This window comes from Sinocyclocheilus rhinocerous, unplaced genomic scaffold (assembly GCF_001515625.1).
Source record: "Sinocyclocheilus rhinocerous isolate Xijiao unplaced genomic scaffold, SAMN03320098_v1.1 scaffold92, whole genome shotgun sequence".
NCBI classification, from domain to species: domain Eukaryota; kingdom Metazoa; phylum Chordata; class Actinopteri; order Cypriniformes; family Cyprinidae; genus Sinocyclocheilus; species Sinocyclocheilus rhinocerous.
Genome location: NW_015655569.1, coordinates 117,853 through 142,705, shown reverse-complemented (window position 1 = coordinate 142,705; position 24,853 = coordinate 117,853). Strand labels below are relative to the sequence as shown.

Sequence of the window (24,853 nt, the reverse complement as noted above, 5' to 3'; positions counted from 1 at the left end):
ACTTTACACACTCTTGATGTGTTTATTGTTGTGACTAAACTACTGCTGTTCCATTTCACCGGGTTTGGGCAATTTAATCACTTAATCATCAATAAAAGGAAGGTCATCGGTCTCTTCTGAGGGTCTTCCAGTCTCTTATCTGTAAGGAAACAGAAAAATAAATAAATAAATACAATAAAATAAAAAGTGCAAAAGAGAAAATCAAACAGTCTGAACTAATCAAATAACACTGATGCAGCATTATTATTATCATAATGGTGTTTAATAAATTACTCAATGAAGTCATAGTAACAAACATTAAATGATAAGGGTTATGATAAATGGCTTTCTTTTAAATTGCGGTATCTTCTCTTATTTTCCAAGCAACATACACATCTTTTTTGATTTGAGTTTTATTTATTTATAATTTTTTTTAAAGACATCTCTTTAAGGTGTAGTCAGAAAAATTAGAAAGTCAGTCAGAAAAATTAAAAAGACATGAAGAAAATATCAGCTCTGGATTTATAACTGTATTAATGATGTTAATGTTATGATGTCTGAATGAACAACATGAATGATTCCATATCTCACACATCTTACAGTGTTTCTTAATCTTGGTAAGAGGGGCTGATGACGTTCTGAAATAAAACAGATTTTAATTTATTGTAAATCTTTCATTGTCACAGGCAGGTAAGAACCCACTTAGACACGAAGAGCCATCTAACTGACATGTAAAGCAGTTTTACTGAGTTTTTGTGTGCCAGAAATGTGTCTAGACTCTGTCCAAAAATAAATATAGTAGTGCTGTCAAATCGATTAATAGTGATTAATCACTATTCATTATTTCATACTCAAAAACACTCACTTTATGGTAACTTGCAAACAGACGGAATGATAAAAACACCTGTGTGCTCTTATCATAAGGTCCAGAAAGCCAGTTAATCAGATCAGATCTTACTAGATGGAGAAAGTGTTTTTAGTCTGTGCTGACTTACAATCTTACAAGACCAACCAGTCACATTATCAAATTACAAACCTTCTCCTTGTGCTGTTCTTTAATTGCACAGTGTGCAGTGATGTTTATGGTGTATGATCCTGCAAATGTTTCATGCTGTATTTTTAATTATACAATAATTTTACTATTTATCTTTCTTTAATAATATTTATTATTAGTTTAAAGGCTAAGTTTATTTTTAGGTTAGCTTCCAGTAATGCATGACTTCTCCATTTCAGAGTATGTTCAGAATGACACACGGTTTGCTCTTCAGTTTTAAAAAGCACAAGGTCAGTGCTGTCTTTAATACTTCAGTGTTTCTTTTGTAATGCTGTTTAGAGATTAAAAAAGTTTATTGATTTGTAATGCTGTTTAATATTGAATATCTTCAATACCACCATTATGATGAAGGCACATCATACTCCTACAAACACAAAGTTTTTGAGATCAAACTCTATCATAACATCTGCAGAAACTGTATTAAGTTTGCGTTTTCTACAGACACACAAAGACACAGCTCTCAGTACATCCGTTTCTGCCCTTTGTCTGTTATTGTCTTAATGGTAATCAGGCTTTTAGTTTTTTCCATATTATATGAACTGTTTGTGTGATACTTACTCGAACGTCTTTCTAGTTCAGAGATCTTGCGGCGATAGTGAATCACAAGAGCAACTGAAACTACAGCCACAGCCACCAGCAGAAGATCAACAACACCAATCCCTGCTACAGCAGCTGCAGACAGACCTGAACCTGAAACAGCTAAAGAGAGACAGTCATTAGTGTGAATGTGTGTCTGATCTCTAACAAACACTAGAAACATCAGCACTATATAACCTGAGTAAAGATCTGATACCGTAATGATAAAGAGAGACAGTCACAGACTGTATATGTATAGACTACATTTGTATGTGTTTGTGTGTGTGTTACAGTATGTATCCGTAAGGATATTTACTATATAATGTGAAATGCAAGTGGACTACTGTAATATGAAGAGTTACAGTAAGTATACAGTATTACAGTACTGTGCACATTGCTGAAGTTGCAATGTGACCTTGACCATAGTAAAGTAATGATTGAGAACATGGTACACAACAGTGGACCTTATTTCATCAGAAACGTGCTCATGTTCTAGGCCTCTTTTGTCTCTTCTACTGTTTTGCCTCCCTGCTAGAGTTGTAATAATACACTCATGTCACGATTTGATTCAAAGCACGATAGTGAACTCATAATACGATACTATCACAATATTTTAAACCAAAGCAAAGAAGAGTTTTTTTAAAAATATTTTTAATTAATATTATTACTTCTAAGAGATTTGGTAAAAAATGAACAGTTAAAATGTATCAATGATTAAAATGCTAATTGTGGTATGGACTTGGGGTGGTGGACTTGAATTGACTTGAACTCGGTCCTGGTCACCAATGCACAGCGCAATGGTGACACCAGAATAAAAATAGTTATGATTCTGAAGCTGAAAATACAGAATTATGCTTGCACTCTGACACTGACTACATATAAATATGACCTTTTTTTACTGGTAAAATCAGACATTTGGCGTTATTAGGAGTATACACACTAAGCATACTTACACATGCACACACATTTTGTTGTAGATATCTGAAATAAATGAAGGGTAACAAAATGCTTAGTGCAAGTCTACACTTTATAACACGTTTTCAGGTTTCACTGTAATCATAATTGTATAAAACTGATACCTCAGCTTAAATGCACTGGTAAACTTTGACTAAATGCGATTTTTTTATATAATATTATTATTTTTTTTAAATAATAATGTTTTTATAATGTCTAAATATAAATCCAAAAGTAAAAACCTGATAAAAAAAAGCATATTAGTCAGTAGAATTATCCACTAAGTGGTCCTCTGCTGCCATCTAGTGATTATAATTGAAATTTCAGGGAATTTACCATAGAAATACAGTGTTTTTAACCTTTATAACTGTTATAACGGCAACTTTTGCCCGACCTCCATATAATTTTGTATACTTTTTTAGAATCATATGACACATTCGCTTAGCTAATTTTGTGAAGTTTTGAGTTTTCTTTTAGATTGATATGCTTTTGGATACACTAGATTAAGCCCATATTTTAAAAGACCCTGTTATAACTTTCCAAATGCAAAATTTCAACATATTTTTGCTAATTATTGACATAGAGAGTCCAGAGAAGTGTACTGCATGGATTAGCAAAAGTATGTTTTTTAAAGATCTCAAATATTTAACGAATTGTTTGATTGACAGCAGGGGTTCTTGAGGCAAAATAGTTCAGAATGAGGAAATCTAACATATGATTTTACTATTATGTATCTATATGAAACACTGCATGATTACAGAGGCGTAAAATGCATTAGCACCCCACATTGGCTGATTTCTTTCAAATTTCTCACAGACCTTTAGGCCTCCGTTAACTCCGTCTAATAGGTGCTCAAACTTCATAAAGTACGATCCCCAAACCCACTATAGGATAAGTGGTTTGGAAGATGGATTGATGATATCTTGCAGTATTGTTCACCAAACCTCTCTGAGAGACTAGAACAGTTTAAGATACAAATATTATGTTTAACTATTCATATGAAGTGTAGATTTGTGAACAATCTTTTTTTTTTTCATTTAACTTTACTGTTCTCTGTTTTACATTGACAGACTTGATTTACTCACCAGTGACAATGACAGTGAATCTCCTGTTTATGGTGTGTCTCCTGCGGCTGATCTTCTGTTCATAAAGTCCAGAGTCAGTGGTGCAGGTGTTTGTGATGGACAGAGATCCAGTCTGATTGTCCAGCTTCAGTTTGTCTCGGAATCTCCCATCAGGACCATCATATATATAAAATCGTTGCGCTGCTTTATAGATTTCAGCTATGACAATGTCTCCAAACATCCACAGTATCTGATCATCGTTCTGTATTTTAGTAGAATGAATCTGCAGAGTAAGAGAATCTCCCTCCTTCACTAACACTGACTTCACTGCATCTGTCAGAACAAACACATGACGAACAGTGAGTGAGGAACAGCTAGTCAGGCATAAATTATATACACACAGAAAGATTTTTTACATTTCACTTCACAAATCTCACTGAGCCTTGTCTATTATTGTCTCTCAGTTGTTTAATTTTCAATAAATTAATTAAATAAATTTTTTTTCTAAGTTTAATTTCTACAGCACCACTTTACTGGTAACAAAGGCACATTTCAGGTCTAACAAGACCTTTCCATCAACGGAATGACAAAGAGAAGAAGAGAAATGTGTTCATCAGATCAAATGATAATGCAGGTAAACATGAGTTCACTATAAAACTGAACACAACAGTAAATAATGAACAGACAGAGAAATGAAGCATCTGTCATGCACTTTCAAACACATGAAAAAATCATTAGAGTTGAATCCTGTAATGTATGTTATGAATGAGAAGCACCTATACTAATATATGCCAGTATAAAGATCACCTTTAATATCACAGCTGCAGTGTCACTACATCATAAAATCATATAATCAATGTGACAATTGTGCTGTTAATAATAATAGTATTCATTTACAAATCAAAATGTTTCACTTCTTTGAGAGTGACTAAACTAATAGCACCACAAAGTTTCTTAGCCGTAAACAGTTCATTTAGTGCAAAAATTTGTTTTTTTCCCATTAACTATTCACACGTTTACACTGATGGACTCACCACTGACAGTCACACTAAATGTCTTGTGTATGGTGTGTTTGCTGCTGCTGATATCAACTTCATAAAGTCCAGAGTGTTTGGTTCCGATGCTCTTGATGGTCAGAGATCCGGTCTGATTGTCCAGCTGTAATCTGTCTCTGAATCTCCCATCAGGACCATCAGATGTGTTGAAGATTCCAGCCTTTCTGTTGATTTCAGCTATAGGAGATGTCTGCTGTCCAAACCTCCACCGTATCACATCATATCTCTGTATATCAGGAACATCAGTGTGTAGAGCGACTGAATCTCCCACCATCACTGTCACTGGCTTCACTCCAGTACTCACAGCTGAAGAACAAACACAAACAGTTTCTCTGTCAGTCATCGCTTCTATAACCCTGTCACTAAACAGAGGTCTTGTCTAGTAAACATCATGCAGTATAATTTTAATTTATTCAATGGGTTTTAACTAGTCCAAATCAGATGGAGTGAATTTCACACATAATTTCACAAACACACACATACTATCAAAAGTTGACAGTAACAAAACTTTTTTTTTTTTTAGAAAATTAGCTTATGTTTATAAAAGTATTTAATTAAAAACATGAATTAATCTGCTTAGGGAAAAAAAAAAAAATCTGTTTTCTACTTTTATGTTGGGGCGTGTTAGAACGAGCCGTTTTAGGTAGGCGTGGCTGACTCTTAACTTTTATAAAGAATATCTCTTTGGATTTGAGACTTTAGTCTTTGCAACTTTACAGATCTTCTTTATGCACCAAGAGCTTGTAACACTCCAAAGAGAAAGGAAACATTGAAATCGCATCATATGACCCCTTTAAATACACTTGTAAGTCAAATTCTGGTTTAAAAATGTCCAAACACAAGTATATTTCTGCAGAAACACATCAGTCTGATGTTGTTTTGGTACGTAATTGAAGGCTGTTCCACATACTACTGTCTTGAAAGAGGAAAGCAAACTAATCAACTAGTTAGTAAAACAGACCATCACCGGTGCTCAGCTATAAGCTTCACTGAACAGGACACACTAAACACCAGCTTCATCTCCATCAGTGAAGAGAGACTCTGAGATTCTAAGATCTTTAAATACTACGCATTATGCTATTCTTCTGACTTTCACAAAACAATTTACAGCTCATTCAGTCAAACTGATAAGGATTATTTGTAGTGAAACCTTATGATTTAAAATGATTTGTTTAAGTTTAGCATCAGTGTGTAGCGTGACAGAATCTCCCTCCATCACTGACACTGACTCACCAAACACACCTGATGAACAAACAGAAACAGTCAGTCAGACGGAGATTAAACTTATAAAACACTCAATTGTGTTTCTCAATTATGAGTCTTGCCTGCTGATCAGTGGCACTAATAAATGTCTTGTGAACTGCTGCAGTCTACATTAAACAAAGGCATGAATAAAGGTATCTTTATGCACAGATTTATAAACATGTAGAGAGAAAAAAAACACTTAATTATAATGTAATGTAATGCAGTCATTGTTATTGGACAATATACAGGGGTCAGTTCATCTCAAGCGGTCCAATGGAGGTTGATTGACCATTTTTATTTTCCCTAATTGTTTAAAAAATTGAATACCTCTATGTATTGGCATTGCAAAACCTCTTGTTTTTATTTTACTTGGTTTAACCACTGTGGTCATTTTTGTTTCACGGCAAACAACACTTTTTTGAGTCATACATATGTTTACACAAACCTTAACATTTCTCTGTAAAAATTAAGTTTGTGGTTCTTCTGGTTGCAGATGTAGGGATGGTAGAATCAGGGCCGTAGCTGGGGCTTGCGGGGCCCCGGTGCAGGTTGTACCAGTGGGCCCTGTTTGAAATTGTTTAATTTGTATGTTTGTTCTATTTATTTATTTGTGCTATTTACACAATGTTTAAGTTTTTTTTTTTTTTCAAGTTTGTAGGTGTCTAGGTACAGAAAACGAATAATTAAATGTAAAATAGCACTGCATAGTCTTCACTGTACAAATGAAATATACAGTCAAACCAAAATTAATTCACACACTTTCATCATTTCTCACATTATCAGTTTATTTGCTATAGTTTAGAAAATGGTAATAAAATATGACAAGAACTCAGAGTTAAACTGTGTCAGAACAAAATTATCTTGATAATGTCACATAACTTTGACAAAAATGTATGTAATGGATTACAATCAACCAAAAATTCAGACAACTGTTAGTATGACAATATTTACACAACTATCAATACTTTGTTGAACAATTACCAAGCAATGCTTAATTTTGTTCAGTCTGTGGTGTAAAAAGGTTGCATTAGCAATTAAAGAAAAAAGAAAAAAACACTTAAGCAAAACATGGTCAGGTCAAAGTGTCTGAATAATTTTCGGTGGATTAATTCTTGTTAAAACTACAAAGTAATTCAGTCAAGAGCAGCGAGTGATTTTCTTTCTTTCATTTTCTAGGATTAACATTAAGGACACCGACAGCAGCTAGTAAATTAGGCGCGGTCACTTTACGAGACAATGCATCCATTATAATGATACATATCCGATTTCTTTCTCCACTGTTTACTTTCACTTAAGACATAACCGAAAGTTTTTTCGAGGATACTCTCCAAGACGGGTATTTTGACATCATTTTGTATGTATTTGTTGGTACAAGAGCAAGAAGAGGCAAATTCGGTGTTCAAGCGCTTTGAGACGCGTCTCTCTGCGTGCGCCCTGTGCACACAGAACAGCGCGCGCGGGTGCTGTATTGGGCTCTTTCACATCTTTTTCTGTGTGCATGTTTAAACTGCGATTTGTATTTGTTCGTTCAGGTGCAGGAGGACACGAAGGAGGGCTCGGTTCGGTGTTGCTGTCCTTGAGACGCGACTCTCTGCGTGTGCAACGAACACGGCGCGCGAGTACTCAGTTGAGTTTTTCCGCATCTTGTGTTTGAATGCTTTAAACTCTTTTGAATGTTTAAATTGGCAAGGCTTAAAAACACATGCAAATGATAAGCTTTCGTGATGCAACCCGTCAACTGAGCGTCTTTTTAGGCTGGCCGCAGCCAGTCGGCTGAGATCGCCGTGGGGCCCCCCCTCAGCCATGGGCCCCTATAATCGTCACCACCTTTCACCCCACTAGCGACGGCCCTGGGTAGAATTCTGGGGGAAAGCATACTTTATTCATGTGTTTTGAGAAGTGAACAGAAGTAATTTAAGCATGGAAAATAATAACTATAAACAGTATATAGTTTATAATTAGCATACAATATGCTTGTCAATGGGGTCTAAAACCGTGGTTCTCAGCGAGGAGACCAGTGACCACTAGGGGGCCTTGGCAAACTTTCAAGGCGGACCTAATAAATTGTAAAATTATGTAAAGTTAGTTATATTAACATAATCTTGATTAAAATTATGAAAGAAAACACTATAAATAAAGATGTGTAACATTAAACTGACTTATGCATTATTTTTTATTTATTTTTATTACAACAGAAGTATCAGAGGTACATATCAACCTAGATAGAACAGCCTTCAAATATCGTTTTGGGCAAAAGGGGCTCTTGGAGTCATTAAACCTTATAAACGCGAATCATTTAAATAATTTGAAGACATATTAGACCCCTATGGACGTTTGACGAGGCCCCCTGGTGGGGAATCACTGTTTTCGACCTTACTGACAAACATAAGCTGTTCTATGTCAATTATAAACATAATTACTATACTACACTCTAAAAAAATGCTGGGTTAAATACAACCCAGTGCTGGGTAAAATAGGGACAAACCCAGCAATTGGGTTGTTTTGACTCAGCAGTTGGGTTACTACCCAGAAGGTTGGGTTAAACATTTAACCCAACCGCTGGGTCAAAACAACCCAATTGCTGGGTTTGTCCCTATTTTACCCAGCACTGGGTTGTATTTAACCCAGCATTTTTTAGAGTGTACTATACTCGTAGTGCCATACTGTTCACTTTTATTATTTGCAATGCTCATACTACATCTGTTCATTTCTCATGAATAATTTAAGATTTTCCCCAGATTTCTGCCATTTCATCAGAATCTCAGAAACTCAAAATACTGCTATAGAGGATTAAGAGGTCTTACATCTGTGAAAATCACATCAACTTCCTATATGGTCCAGAAATAACCTGAAAATAAAGGGAATTTTAAAATGGCACTCTCTCACAGATTCTTGCTCCCATAAAAACATGAAAATATGCCTCAAAGTCAAACCTTAAATGTTCTGCATGCCCACTATAATTAACTAGGTACTTCCTAAAAACATGACAGCTGAGACTTCAATCCTTCCCATTATAAACTGACCATAAAAGTGGAACTGTGAGCAATCTCGACCATTACATTTGGACTACATTTGAACTGCTTCGTCTAAGAGAAAAGGATGCTGTGGTTTAACCAAGTCAAATAAAAATTCTATACAAAATAAAACACTGAGTGGTTTAGTACATAGAGGTGTTCACTCAAAAAAAAAAAATAAATAAAGTAGGAAAATAAAAAATGCATGGTCGAGCAACCATCTTTACAATTTGTGGATCATTCGAGATGTAATGACCCAGAAAGATATCCTACACCTTGTTTAAACTTACCACAGTTATCATATTTAGAAATTCTGTGAATAAATTAAATAATAATATAAAAAGTGCACATTTACGGTTTGTAGAAACGTGAGACCGAAAGTGCTGCAGCCATGCTAAAAAACACTTACCGCTCGCGAATAAGGGGAACAGAAAGAGTGTAAGTGCTCTCTTCATACTGATGTTGAGTGGAGTGAATATAGATGATCCGTAAAGTGTTCTTCAGCGATCCGTTTTTCTGAGCAGCACTCTGAACCAGATTTTATTATATGAGACGACAGACAAAAAAACAAAGGGAGAAAAACACGCTTTACATAAAGACTTTACACTGATGACAATTTACTGGTGATTTAACTTTATGATATCTATTATGCTGAAAGAGACACTATGTTGTTGTTTTTTCATTTTATTTTGAACAATAGCAAAAATCTCAGTCCAATAGACAGGCTACAATGGCTGAATGTTCCGTTTGTTAGTCAGGATAAGTGTTGAATAGTGCCAGGAACGACCACCACACGCTCAGCCTTTGTTTTATACAATAGCCCAACTATGGTTTCCTTCAAAGAGGCAGATCAGCCACTATTTCTTGTGTATTTAAGTTTTCTTTTGTTGGTTTATTTTCCTTTTTTTTATATACTTAATTAGATATTTAGGTTTAATATGATCATATTAAGTATTGTTTGTGTTATTTGTGTGGTCTTGCTCTCATCTTTTTGTGTTACAGTGCGCTCTGTGGTCTTTTACAGGGCCTGCAGGTGTAAGTGTGTAAAGTGCAGATCAGAGCAGGTGTGGGGTGCAAGACTGAGCTTTTCAAAACTGCAATAAAACAGATGTTTTATAGTTGGGATATTACTTTATCAAGATGTTTCTCAGATGTTTGTACACAGCAGATGCTTTCCAGACATCTAACAGACATATTGGAGACGTATGTGTGCTATCTGGGTGTTTTTAGTATGAGGTGCACTTATGTACAGTTTTTTTTTTTCATCAAAAACAGTCATAATTTAGATAAATGGTCATTTTCTACCCTGATTTTAGCCCTCTGATTTGAAACCAGATAGCACACATACATCTGCAAGATGATTGCTTCATCTGGAAAGCATTTGCTGTGTACAAACATCTGAGAAACGTCTTTAAAAAGTCCGTTTTACATCAATTCTAAATTATAAACATCTTCACATCAAAGACATTTTCTAAACATCTGACCTGAAATGTCCTAAAAAAGTATTGCAGATGAGCAAAAAATACGTCTTCCAGATGTAAACACACACATCAAATACACATCTCTGAGATGTACGTGTGCTATCAGGGAACGCTCCATTGGAAGGGGCGTGTCTGCTGTGAGAACTCAATGTAAACGCCCACTGCTATGATTGGCTAACATGTTTGCATATGAAATAAGCATTACATGTGTAACTCTCAAAAACGTTTACTGTTTTTACCAGCCATCAAGATTCAACTAATCATGAAAAGTGCTGATTATAGCATTATACAGGCCTAAAGAACTACTCTCATTGCATCAAAGGTTTACATTTATTTAAATAGGAGACTCGTTGAGCAGTGTAACCTGTGCCATTGATTATAATGGGAGTTTTGGCAAAAATCAAATATGTATGTAACATATAATTTACAAGTCATTAATGGCTGTATTTACCTATAGTTAAAATGACATATGAATTTAATTTGTAGGATTTCTAATTAGGCACTGAATACAGTAAGCATTAAATAGCTTTTCATCTAATGGAATCACTAGGTACACATAACTGTTTATTGGTAAGTTCAAAGTAGTTCTATCAGTGGCCATTTTTATATCTTTCATAGCAAAACACCCATAAATACACAAAAACACTGGCCAGGCATTTTTTTTTTCTTTCGGATAGAAATCATGACAATTTCAGCAGCTACTTTTCACCTTTTCTGGATGTGATGTCATACACCATAATAAAAGCAGCAGCCACACCCACCAAAACAGAGATGACCAATCGAGTCACAGCTTCAGGAACATGACAACAGAAGGTACAATCTAAGGAAATAAAAGAACAACATGAAACAGAAAAGAACATGTCTACTCAATTAATATTTTATGGGAGAATGTCATTTGTTTTAGAAGGTGAAGTGTGCCATTTCTCTACTATTTGTGTCACACAATCAAATTACAAAATTACTTACTTTTTACAAACAAGTTTCCTGTTTCATCATTGGAGGGAAAAATACATAACCTTTATTTTAATCAAAGCATCTAAGCAGATAAAAAAAGTCTAGATAAGCTGACAGTAAAGTGATGATAAAATTGCTAAAAAATAATACTTGGAATGAAATTTCTCATGAAGGAGCAATCAGTGAAAATCTAAAAAGACTATCACGTGTACCTGGACATGGTTGACAGAGTTCAGTTTTGTTGAGATTTGTGATCTGGTTGGTGAATTAATAAGCCACAACACAGCTGTAAGAATCATCCAGACACTCAACCTCCAGAGGTAGAGAGAGACTGATGCTGAGATCAGACGCACTGATGCTGGACAATAAACTGTTTCCTTTGTACCAGGAGAGAGTCACATGACCCACATTTTCCACTGAACACACCAGTGAACATGATGATGATCCTAAAGATGAATTTTGTGTGGAGTTACTGCTGATGACAAGAACAGGCAGAGGAGCTGAAAAACATGTATGAATTTAAAGGGGTCATATGATGCTATTTTAAAGATAACTCTTAACTTTTATAAAGAATATCTCTTTGGATTTGAGACTTTAGTCTTTGCAACTTTACAGATCTTCTTTATGCACCAAGAGCTTGTAACACTCCAAAGAGAAAGGAAAACTTGAAATCGCATCATATGACCCCTTTAATGAAATAAGAATAGAATGTATCTCATAGCAGCAGTTATGAGGCCATGCATGACCTATATTACACAAATTACAATGCAAAGGATCAAATGAATATAGACGCAGATCTTAACACCATGTGAGATTCAAATCCACAACGTAATGATTAAAGGCCCCGATATACTTCAAACAAAGTACTTTTTCGTTCTTCATTTGGGGGCAAAAACAAGTTCGAAAAGGCTGAGCGACGGTATACTGTTTTCGAACATTCCAACATCCCCGCAATGCTGGAGGCGGGATGTAGACTGATTGAGTATGTAAATATGTGTCATGCCGCTCGCGCGTATCCCCTAAACACAACAACCATGGCGGCTGTGAGAGAAGAACACTTTTGGATGTTGTTCTCCTGTCCGACCTCCGTGGAATAAGTAATGAACTGGAAAAAAAATAAAAATCTCCTGTCAAAGAAGATGGAATTCCAGAATACACTTACAGATTGTGTAATCGCCATGGACTCCCACAGAAAGTTTGCTTTGGTGAGCTGTTTCAAACTGCCGAAACAAACTCAAAATGAGCTTTGTTTCGGCCTGATTTTGTTTGAAATGATGTCATGTCAGTTTGTTCTTCGATTTCGTTTGAAGTATATCGGGGCCTTAAGATCCATGATCCATCCACTGCACCACACTTACAACAACTTCTGTACATTGCCAAAGTTAAGTGTCATTTCACAAAAGCATGGGTAATATACTAATATATATATATGTGAAATCTGGCACACAGATAGAGGACAGTCTCAGCATTAACCACACCAAATTTGGAGTATCTAACTCAAACTCTCTAGCACCACTACTTGTCCAAATGTTCACTCATGTACTAACAACCTTTGAATCGAAAGCTAGAAATAATTTTTTCCTCTGATTCCTTGGCTCAAGACGAATGCACCCTATGATGTCATTTTCCATCATATTTTTTCTGTCATTTAGAATTTTTCGAAAAACCTACTCTTTCAAACTCCTCCTAGATCGTTTTTCTGATTTTTCCAAAAATCGGACCATATCATCTTCAGACCATGTAGACTAAAAAACAATCCAGTAACAGTCAAACCATTTCCAAATAACGTGCAAACGAATTTTTCAAAGAGCTTGCCAAAGTAGACATGAGGCTATATCGCCACAACACTTTAGCATATTCAGACTAAACTTCTTGTGTCATGACAACCATGATCTGAGGTTAACTGCACAGTTTCAGCACAGTGCCACCTAATGGTCAGGAAATATGGAAAATGGCTTTTTTTTTTTTTGCTTATAATTTTTGCTTATAACTTCTGAACAGTTTGGCCAAAAGTCACAAGACTAGTCTCTTTACATTCAGAGCAGCATGCCGAGTTGAATGGTACCATGACGGCCATTTTGGGCATCAGCTATTCTGAATTTTGACAAAAAATTCTATATTTTACGAATGCATTGGTGTATCGTTACAAAACTTGGTATGTGTCTTAGACACCATGCCCTGAAGGCACTCAATATTTTTTGGCAGTGCCACGCCAGTGACGCCACATACCAAGTTTTGTAATGACACACCAATGCATTCACAAAATTATAATGAAATAATAATAAAAAAAAGCCCTAATAACAATTATGCCATAATCGGGCAAACTTCCTGTCCGCCATTTTGATTTAAGTTGAAAACCTACTTTTTCAAACTCTTTGTAGACCGCTGGTCAGATTTTCACCAAATTTGGCTCAGATCATCTTCAGACCATGCTAAAAAAATAATAAAAATAAAATAAAAAATAATGAAAAAAACATTTGATAGATGAAACTGTTTAATTTATCTCACCAAATTTGATGGCATGATGCCAAACTGCATCTGAGGCTGTATCTCTGCAAAGCTTTTACATATTGACACCAAACTTTATGGGCCCTATTTTAACGATCTAAGTGTCCGAATCCACTTTTGCTAGTTTAACGACGGGAAAACGGTTGGCGCGCCCGGGCGCATGGTCTCAACGGGTTGTCCCTGTTCTCTTAATGAGTAATGGGTGTTTTTTTGGGCGTAACGTGCAATAAACCAATCAAGAGTCTCATCTCCCATCCCCTTTAAAAGCCAGTTGCACTCGCGCCATGGCGGGTTTGCTATTTACATGGCGGAATGTAATTTTTAATTTTTAAAAATGTTTGTGTGCTGCTAGACCAGCACGCCCATGGGCGCACAAACGGGCGCAAATGCATTTGCTATTTAAACAACGCAGCGCAGGATGGGAAAATGAGAACTGCGTCGGGCTGAAACTAGCAAAAACACTTGCGCCGCACTGCGCCGGGTGTATGATAGGGTCCTATGTGTGTCATTGTCACCACACACTGAACATTCCACATCAATTTGGTAACAGCGCCACCTATTGGTTAAAAGTTATAAACCATTTATAAGAAATTGTTAACCGTTAATAATGACATTTAAAAAAAATGCTAATGGTTTTTGAATCATTTTGTTTATTGTTATGAGACTCGTCTTGATAGATTCCTTGGACCATGCCGAGAACATTGATACAAATTATGCCATTATTGGCTGAACTTCCTGTCCTCGATTTTGATTGAGGTTGAGAACTTACTTTTATGAACTAGACCGTTGGTCCGATTTTCATTAATTCAACTCAGATCATCTTCAGACCATGCCAGCAAAAAGTTATGGATTTCGTGTCTATAGGTGAAACAGTTTTCATTTACTGCATCAACTAATTCATTGCGTCATTGTCCACTGACCACACCACATCAATTTGGTAACACCACCACCTATTGGTCAAAAGTGATACACTGTTAAATAATTTTGTATATATGTTTTTTTCAGCCATTTTGACTAAAATCATCTTAAAATGTCTTTAATTACTCATTGTTGCAGTTGGTCTGATGCTCGCTGCCATGCTTGTTCCTAATTCTGCCTTTGTTGTGCTTGGTCCCTTAATTGCTGCTTGCAGCTATATTTAGTGACTGTTTCTGTGGGCTATATGCAAACTGTCTGCCATATTGGAACAGTCAAAGCCAGTCTGTGAACCGTTGTGTCTGTTGACTGTGCATCTGCAACCGTATACGGATGTATGAATATCTATATCTGCAATAGACTTCAGCGGATGATTTCACTAAACTAACACAATATAAGACAAAGGCATTAGCTAACACAAAACTAAAAAATGTTACCATAGTTTAAAAACCTATATTATTGAGTTAATACATATAAAAACACAAACCAACACCTGTGAAATCTCATCTCTCACCTGTGTTGGATCAGTGTTCTCCCATTTCTTGGGGAATTAAATTTTTTTCGTTTACAACCAGAGGTCTGCACAATGTTGTGGCATCTTGGAAAACTCATTGATTTTTACTGTGAGTGACGACACACTGACTGTTCCAAGATGGTGGACGCATCAACATGTCTGGAGCGGTCGATTGTGGCATCTACCTATTCACAATGGATATACTGCTGTTGCTCATTCATGTATTGAAGAAAAAAAAAATCTACTGTTTCAATACACTGATAAGATACCTTTTTTTTTGTTGTTGAAGCTTGAAGCCCCTTTTTGAGAAGACAACTTATAAAAAGGAGAACTGAAAAAAATTCCATTAAAATCCAAAAAGGCTATCAAACTTTCCAGAAATTTTGGAAAATTTCCAGTTTTTGGAAACTTTCAGAAAATATCAGGAGTTTTGGAAAGTTTATGGAAATTTCCCATCCCTTTGCTACCCCAAGTGGAAGAATTAGAATAACAAAATTACAAAAGGCAAAAATGCATTTTTACTTCCTGAGGAGACCAAAAAAAGATTGTCTATCCCTTCCAGATCCGGTTTAACAGTTTTTTTTTTAAATTCACCACTGAAAGCATTTTAACAAACCGGATCACTCACCCCTCTCTTTTACATTGCAAAAGATCTATACTTGTACAATGACAGTAAAGTTGAATCATCTAATCTAATAAGCTAAATCTGTGGTATATAATAGAGCTGTAACTCTCTACTCACCATAGACAGTAACAGTGAATCTGTATTTAGTCTCTGAGCTGCTGTTACTGATGGTCACTTCATAAAGTCCAGAGTCTGTGGTTCTGGTGTCTGTGATGGTCAGAAATCCAGTCTGATTGTCCAGCTTCAGTCTGTCTCTGAATCTCCCGTCAGGACCATCATTTGTGGATGAGACTCCAGCGTCTCGATTGATTTTAGCTATGAGAGACCGATTAGTTCCAAACTTCCACAGTATCTCATCAGCTTTCTGTATTTCAGCGAGACCAGTGTTTAGAGTGACGGAATCTCCTTCAGTCACTGACTCTGACTTCACTGCATCTGTATCTGTATCTGTACCACCAAACACACCTGCAGAACAAACAGAAACACCTGCTTACTGACACATCATAAAGGTACAATTTAAGTTGGTTTAATGAAGCTTTAAGTTTGAAGCAGTTTTAAAATAATTACAAATTTGGAAAGCTAGAAACATAGAAAAAAATATAGAATCCGCAGCGTGGCAAATAAATGGCCATGTGGGGAAAAAACAGATATCTATATCCACACACCCTTGTTTATTGTACATTTTGGTTTAGTGTTAAGAGTTACAAAAATCAAAATAGAACAGTGGGGAAAAAAATATTTTATATATATGTATATATATATATATATATACTGTATATATTTTATTGATGTTGGAACTGAAGTTCTTTAGAGCTCCGCACAAAAAGAACATGTAAGTATAAATCATTAAACTTGTCTATAACTCACCAACCAGACAGCAACAGCACAAACAGCGAAGAGCAAATGTTTGAAACATTTTTTTCAGCAGTTCAGCGGTCTGGCTTTCACTCAAGTCTGAAAACCTGTGTAAAGAAAAAGCTGGTGACAGTGCGAACTATTCACTAACTTCCCCCAGATAGAATTAGACCACACCCCATGCCTTCAAACATGCACTTGCAGTGTGCACCAAGCACTTGGAAAACTGAAGTATCAGATTGGGTATTCAATTTTCAATATTCAATGAGTGGGATCGGGGACATTCTTACTGTTGCCATAATAATGTTGATCATTACACTAAATTAATATTGTGTGTGTGATGCAAGTTCAAATTTCTGCTTTAATTGTGCTCGGCAGTTTTGACCAAAAATCTGTATCAAGTTTTTTTTTTTTAGGATTTATCATGTTTTTTTCCCCTGACTGTGCCTTTACATGAATCAGAATGCATGAAACAGTTGCAGTACTACTACATTTTAATCACGATCCAAACAAAATACCAAAACTACGGCTGAACGGCTGAAAATAAATATGACTAAGACAATTTTCTAAAACTTTACAATGAGGTGTCAGTGTATGATATGTACATTGGAGGATGGGAGTGGTGGTTTATGAAAATATGCTTAGGCCCCCCGAAATGCTATAGGACTGGCTCTGCCTCTATGTGTCCATTTTCAGCATCTCTGGCTTCTGTCAACGGCCGTTTACAGTTGGTTTATTTGCCCAGTTAAGGAATTAGTTGTGTGTTATTAATAGTTCTAACAGTTCTCCAAGCATTAGTGAGAGCAGTTAACAGTAACGGTGCATTTTATTAATTTTTTTATTATACGTGTGCGTAATTCAAACCGGTATTTTTGCATACTGATGCATCTCCTCCATTGACTATCATTCAAACAGAACAGCTTCTTGTTTTTCTATGTAAACCTGCACTGCACAGACATCTTTGAGCTTGTGTTTGCATCTCGTGTCTTTTGCAGCGTCATTATAGGCCTCCTTTAAAGCTGCTCTGATGCTGCATTTCACAGGCAAAAAAACAAAGCAGCATCAGATCCGCCTGCGACACTAATGGCTGAGAAGCCATATGTGTAGAACAGGTTTTACTGCCATTGCATGTTCACACAGAATTAGGAGCAGGTAGAGAACGGCCTATTAGCTGTGCTGATAATGTTTGCAATACCAATCTCATTCACTCACATTGATGTCTCTCTTTTGTTCAACCAACAGTCTCATTCTCTCCTTCTCATCCTGCAGACTCTGCATCTCTGATAGTGTTGCTCTCTGCTGCTGCTGGATCTCTGCTGATTGTAGCTGCAGTTGGGATCTTCTGCATCTGCAAGAGATGTAGAAAAACTGATCAAGAAGGCAAGTGTTAGCTACTGACGCTACAGTACATTGGTGAAAACAGGGATATACCTAAATAATAAACCTGAAATAATAAAGCATTTTTATGAAGAGGTTCTGTTGTTTTAATGCCTCTATTATTATTGTTCCAACAGTTCCGACTCGTACAGAAGAGATCACTTACGCTGATCCAACGTTCTACAAAAGAAACACACAGAAAGCGGTAAGATCATTTATAACTGTCATCTGTGTCTTGTCCTATTATATTTATTAAAGCGCTAGCAAATTACATGTTTTTGGCCCATAAGTGCCCAAACTTTCTTTTTCATTCTATAGTATTCAGATTTGTACAAGAAACCCTGTGTGATTCTGGGGAACTTGAGGAGAACAAACTTCATGCATGCAGCAAAAATCCACTGAAACCATTAGCATAAAGCATAAATCATTGCCAATGAGCAAAAAGAAAAAAAAAAGGAAAAAGGAAGCTATAGTTCTGCGAAAAGATCCTGCAGCATAAGATGGTTAGCCAGTCGCTTGCTCTCTCCACATAAAAAACTTGCACATATATGCATTAAATATAGATTTATATGCACGAATGGTAGAAAGCTTATTTTTAAAAACTAAAATATATCTTCACGAGTCTGTGTGGAGAAAGTATTAAGCAAAAAAAGTCGTGAGATAAAGTTTATAAAATGAAAAAAAAAAAAATGTGCAAATGCAAGATATTACAATGGCAAGAACTAAAGTCACAACAGTTTTATTCATTTATATATTTATTTTTTACTCTGAGGTGGAAAGGAGCTTACATAGTTAGGAAATAAATAAGATTATATTTGAAGACAAAGCAGTAAAAAAAACTGAGAAAAATACATATACCCCCAGTTTCACAGACAAGGCTTAAGTTAGTCCCAGACTAAAATGCATGTTTGAGCTGCCTCAACTGAAAATATCTTGCTCTGACATATCTTAAAATATGTCAGTGTCATTGTTCTGTGTCAAGATGCACACCTGTAATGTTTTCTTCTAAGGCATTTTTTTATAAAAGTTGCTTAAATATCTTAATTTAACTAAGGCCTAGTCCTGTCTTAAGCTAAGTGAGAGGTTTGTGAAACCGGGCTGTAGTGTTCAAGATCTCTAATATTTTGCTCTCAGATAAGTGTAAAAACACTTCTAACAGTTGAATGTTAAAGTTCAGTGTGTTTTGGCGAAACCTGCATTGTTTAATAGTCTAAAAGAAAACTGAAGCCTTCAGGTAACCAGTGTGAGAAAAAAACTGCTCAAGCTGATTTGAGCAAGTAAGAGTTGAGTTGAGAAAGAAAATGTGTAAAATAAAAAAGAAACAGAGCAGTCCATGAAAGAAGTAGTTTGTTAAATATTGAGTCAAATCACCTTTATACCTCGTGCAAACCATTAAAAAACAGAACTGAAATTAAACACATGCTTCTGTCTAACAGAGCTGTCACTGCTGTCTTGTATAAGGAAACAGACACAAAGATTGCTTCAGTTTTTGCAGGATAGCATTACTAAAACAATCCAAATAATCAGAATGGGTAACACTGACGTGAAGAACCCCCGAAATGTTTAGCATTCATCATAATTTTGTTTTTGAACTTAGGATGCTGAAGATTATCATGTTAGACATGACATCAGGCATCTCAAACTGAATCTTTATAGTCCAGCAGGGCATTAACCGTGGTAAACTCTTTCATTATCTCCTGGGCATTTGTCTCTTTGTCTATCTGTCTTTGTGTTCTCTTTCAGGAAGTCAAACAGGAGGATGAGACGGTGTATGCACGTGTCATACGAAACGTTGATCAAACTGCTCATTAATGATGTTGTGATTGCAGTCAGTGTACATGCATGCTTGAAAGACGGCTATAACGACGAAGCTGTTAAACATGCAAAAGTGCTGCGTTTACATGATGTTCCAGAGCACTGCTTTCTGCAAAAACCCAGTACGTTTTTTTGAGATGCATGCAAATAGGGTAACTGACTGTAACTCTGAAAATCTATATTACTTTTCTTTTTTTGTGTGGTGCAATTTAGGTTTTTTGTTCTAAGTGATTTTTGATCGATTTGATTGTGATCCTTAACATCCGTTTCAGTTATACTAGAGATCAAACATAAGCATTCGATTTAAAAAAAAAAAAAGCTGATCTTGCGTGAGTTCTCAATAGTAATAGACATATCATACATGAACTCATATTGTACAGCAAATCAAAGCTGATTTTAAAATCCACTTAATTTGTTCCAGCAGCTTATTCTCGCAATTCTCTCTCAAAAGTCATTATTTAGCTGATGGCCATTCTGAGGGACAAATTTAAACAGAAAACGAATCTATAAATAAAATCTACAGAATGACAGTGGCCGTTTAAAGGGGTCATATGATGCTGCTAAAAAGAACATTATTTTCGTGAGTCAGAACTGCCGGCATTGTAGTCTACTCTTCCAGGATCAGGAAACGGTCCTCCATAAAATGTGCTGCACACATCTGAATATTTGGGTTGAAGTGTTCTGGAACAGTGTTGTAAATATAACTTAACCATGATTTCTAGTCCTGTCCTCTTTTGGAAGGCCAAACAAAGTAGTTTCGCTTTCACAACGAAACAGCATCACACACCGCGGCCTTGAGTGAGCCGCGGCGTAGAGTGAGCGGAGGCCGGCTTGAGTGTGCAGAGGTGCGGCCGGCGGATTCGACGAAGGAGCGTCCGGCGGGCTTGCGGCAACCACATGTGACGACCCCGGGCTGGACTCCACTTCGTCCACGGTGAAAGCCGATCCGGCGATCCACAGCGCGAAGTTGATGTATTTCCTCAGCGACCAGCACAGATCAGCTCTAGGCATGACGAAGCAGATATCGTCCTCTTTTGGAAGACCAAACAAAGTAGTTTCGCTTTCACAACGAAACACACAGGGTCTTCACGACATGGCGGCGGCAAAAATACTACAGCGAGAATAAAAGTTACGCCTTCTTTCTTTGCGTGAACATTTGGGCGGTGTTATGCAAATCTTCCCACATAGTGATGTAGATATGTGGGGGTGTGTTAGAACGAGGTGTTTTAGGTAGGCGTGGCTGACTCTTAACTTTTATAAAGAATATCTCTTTGGATTTGAGACTTTAGTCTTTGCAACTTTACAGATCTTCTTTATGCACCAAGAAATCGCATCATATGACCCCTTTAATTTTAGTACATATTCACAGTAAACAGATGCTATTGGTATCTTTTTACAGTATTTTGAATAGAATCATACAGCAGAAGGCCTCATTTAATATCTGAAAAGAAATGTGCTTTTCTTTGTTTTGGCAGACAGCATGTGCATGAAGATGTGTCTATACTGGACGTCTGTGGTTAGTGTAAGCTAGTGTCTGCATGTTTTGAGGTGCGAACAGTTTGTGTTTCGGTGAATAGCATGGACGTCCACAATTTGCATTCCTCTTTATGCGAAACTGTTTTACTGCAAAATAAAGTACATCATTTATGAATGCTGATGCTTGACAAAAAGAGTTGTGAAATAACGCAAAATATCATATAGTATGTGTATGTGAAAAATAAGATATGCATCTGTCTATCGCGGATTGCTATCAGTGGTTGATTTGCATACTAATGCAGTGATTCTGCAGATAAGAGTGTTAGTTTCAGCAGAAGTTACTTCCGGCTCCAGCAACACTTAGAAGTCGTTTCTGAGAAGTTTCCACTATTCTTGATATCACACATATCTGTTTTGTGAAGAACGTGTCATGTTCGTCTGTCAACATCGAGGACAAACAAGGTGAATCATTTTAAGAATAAATGCATTGCAATGAAAAGTTGAAGTTGAAATTGATCATTTTATTTTCATCAATTTTTGGTATAAAAAATGCTATAAATGCTAAAAAATTATTTTCATTATATATATAGATAGATAGATAGACAGATAGATAGATAGATAGATAGATAGATATAAATATTAGAAAGGTCTACAGAAGAAGAAAAAAGTGTTTTTCCTAATGCTGTCATGAAGTGGAAACCTAATTATCCCTTTATTTTGTTCATAAACTGTGGCAGATATAATTCTTAATAAAGTCAAAGAAATTCATTTTAAAATAATTCATCGACATTATCCATGTAATGACTTTATTAGTAAATTTAAAAAAGGGTATTAACCAATATGTTTTTTTTTTTTAAATTTGTTATTTTTTCTTGTAAAGAGGAGTGAGAGGCAATTTTGCACATATTTTTCAGTTTTACTAAATAATTTTGGACCCAAGTTTCATTGTTTATTTATAGTTTGTTACGATAACTGATACAATGGTCTTGTTTATGGACTGTGATACTTGTTTACTGGAGATAGATATTATAATCAAAATTATTATTTAATTTGCTAAATACCATATGCACAAAGCAAAATACATGTCAGCTGTACCAAATGGTAGACTGTTTTCCACTGATTTAAAGCTCTTATATGATTCTTTAATCTCAATACAGAACAATCGTAAAGCTGTTAAGACATCTTTGCTGCTGAAAAAGAATGTACTGGATGTTCAGATGAAAAGGCTTGGCTTTCATTGTTTGATTGGTTTCTGTTGGTTTATAACTTTGTATTCCCCTGTTATTAGCAAAAATATATAGTAATATATAGTATAATAGTACTATATAATAATAGTAAAAAAAATGCTAGAAAAAAATAATTTAAAAATACCATGTTCTTAAACTGTTAGACTGGCGCTCTCTACTGTTCACACATTAGAATTGTCCTCTACAAGAATCGCTCTACTTCTAGCTATAAATAGAGCGTACAGTAGAGCAGCAAATCAATGACACACAATGGATCTTCCACATTGGAAACTTTATGAAAATTAATAAAATGCTGATTATTCACAGACACTCTTGTGTACTGTTGGTGTTTTTAAAGAACTCGGGTCTAAGGATGGTTTTATCTGCAGTGCAGATTCGTTCATAAATAAGTTTATAGATAAATAAGTTAACTTAATAAAGACTATCTTAGTTAAGGATACATTTGTAGGTTTGATTTCAAATGACTGTAGGTAAAGATTCATTTCATCTAGTGCTGCTCCAAACGATTCAGTGCGTCAGAGCAGAATGATTCATTCAGACTGAATCGCGAGTCACTTTCAACCGCTCTGCTTATCTGTTTGGCCAATTCATTGAAAAGAGCCGACTCAAAAGAGTGATTCATTCACTAATCGCTGGTTCTGATTCTAAACAGCCGACAGAAAATACCGGAAGTGCCGCTGCAAGATGCCGATTCCGCATTTTTTCCGCCAGCCCCTGATAACCGAGAGAATTTATTTCGCATAAATCAGCTAAAGCTAACAAATCACACACAATCCCTCTCCAAACACGTTCAGATTCCCCTGACATTTTGCGTCGATCGAACTCCCGCTGTAATGACGTATAGCTGTTCTCACTGTCCAATGGCGTTTTTGTTTATGTATATAAAATTTTGCCAGCAATATGAATAAATTACCAATGTATTCATTTTGCGTCGCTTCCGTCTTCATATTCCCGCTGTAATGACGTATAGCTTTTCTCACTGTCCAATGACAGTGCGTGTTACATTTACAAGCGAGAGAGGGGTTGGCTCTATAAAATCGAGGCGAAAGTTGATTGGTTGCTCCCACGTGTGTACTGTCCAATGGCATTTTTTAACTCGATTGACAAATGGATAAAGAAAAGCAATGGGCAAATAGAGAGAGAAAAGCGATTTAAAATGTGCATTTAAAAAGATTTATTCATGTACTTTTTTATTGTTTTATTAATCCACGTTTTAAAACATGAATTAAATAAACAGTTTTAAATGTGTCTATTTATACATTGCATTTTTTTTTAAATAATTGTTTTATTAAACTACATTTAAAAACACGAATTAAGTAAACATCTTTAAATATGTCTATTAATTTGTCCATTTAAAAAGTGATTTATTTCTATACATTTTTATGTTTGAATTATTAAATCAATAAATTGATTCTTCATTTTATTTTTAAGTGGCACTCTCTGTCCTCCACCCGGGGCTAATAAAAGAGTGGAAATTTTAGGTCCTGTGTACCTTCACTCTGTCCTCCTATTGTCTGGGCCTGCTATTAGTGTGTGTGTGTGTGTGTGTGTGTGTGTTTATGTGTGTGTGTGTGTGAGAGAGAGAATGTAAGAGTGTGAGTTTTGTGTTTCTGCCCCTGCCATTCCCGCACAAGGTTGTAGCACTTTAATTCATAAATGTGATCTAACAAAGGTAAAGGGCAAATTTTGACCATACATGCTGTTTATATTGCTTGTAATTGGGATGAAGTAATCATCTGAGTATTTTTATATGTAATTTTTAATTTTGTTGAATTAAAGACCCAAAACTGTAGTAACAAAAAATATGACCACACAAGGGTTAACTGCTCAGGACAAACAAGGGACTCATGAACATCCAGCACAAAACACAAACAGTCATTGATCTTCAAGGTAACAACACAGTATCAAGAGAATGTCAAATTTTAAACTGGTTAATTTGTGTAAAAAGCTATTATTTTGTCTTGTGGACAATATGTAATCATCTGTTATGTAAAGTAGCTTATTCAAGTGAGTGCTACAAGGTTGTAGCACTTTAATTCATAAATGTGATCTAACAAAGGTAAAGGGCAAATTTTGACCATACATGCTGTTTATATTGCTTGTAATTGGGATGAAGTAATCATCTGAGTATTTTTATATGTAATT

The 24,853-nt window shown here is 35.8% G+C and overlaps 1 long non-coding RNA gene and 1 pseudogene across 1 annotated transcript; both read right to left on the bottom strand.

Moving 5' to 3' along the window:
- The window catches only part of LOC107718475 (uncharacterized), a 63,556-nt pseudogene extending 58,531 nt beyond the window's left edge, over positions 1-5,025 (bottom strand).
- A 6,712-nt stretch (positions 5,026-11,737) lies between these two features.
- Positions 11,738-21,928, bottom strand: LOC107718472 (uncharacterized). The gene is made up of 3 exons (XR_001637414.1): positions 21,917-21,928; positions 20,347-20,351; positions 11,738-11,822 (listed from the first exon to the last, which is right to left on the bottom strand). It is a non-coding gene; the product is annotated as an uncharacterized LOC107718472 (long non-coding RNA).
- Positions 21,929-24,853: the final 2,925 nt, after the last annotated feature.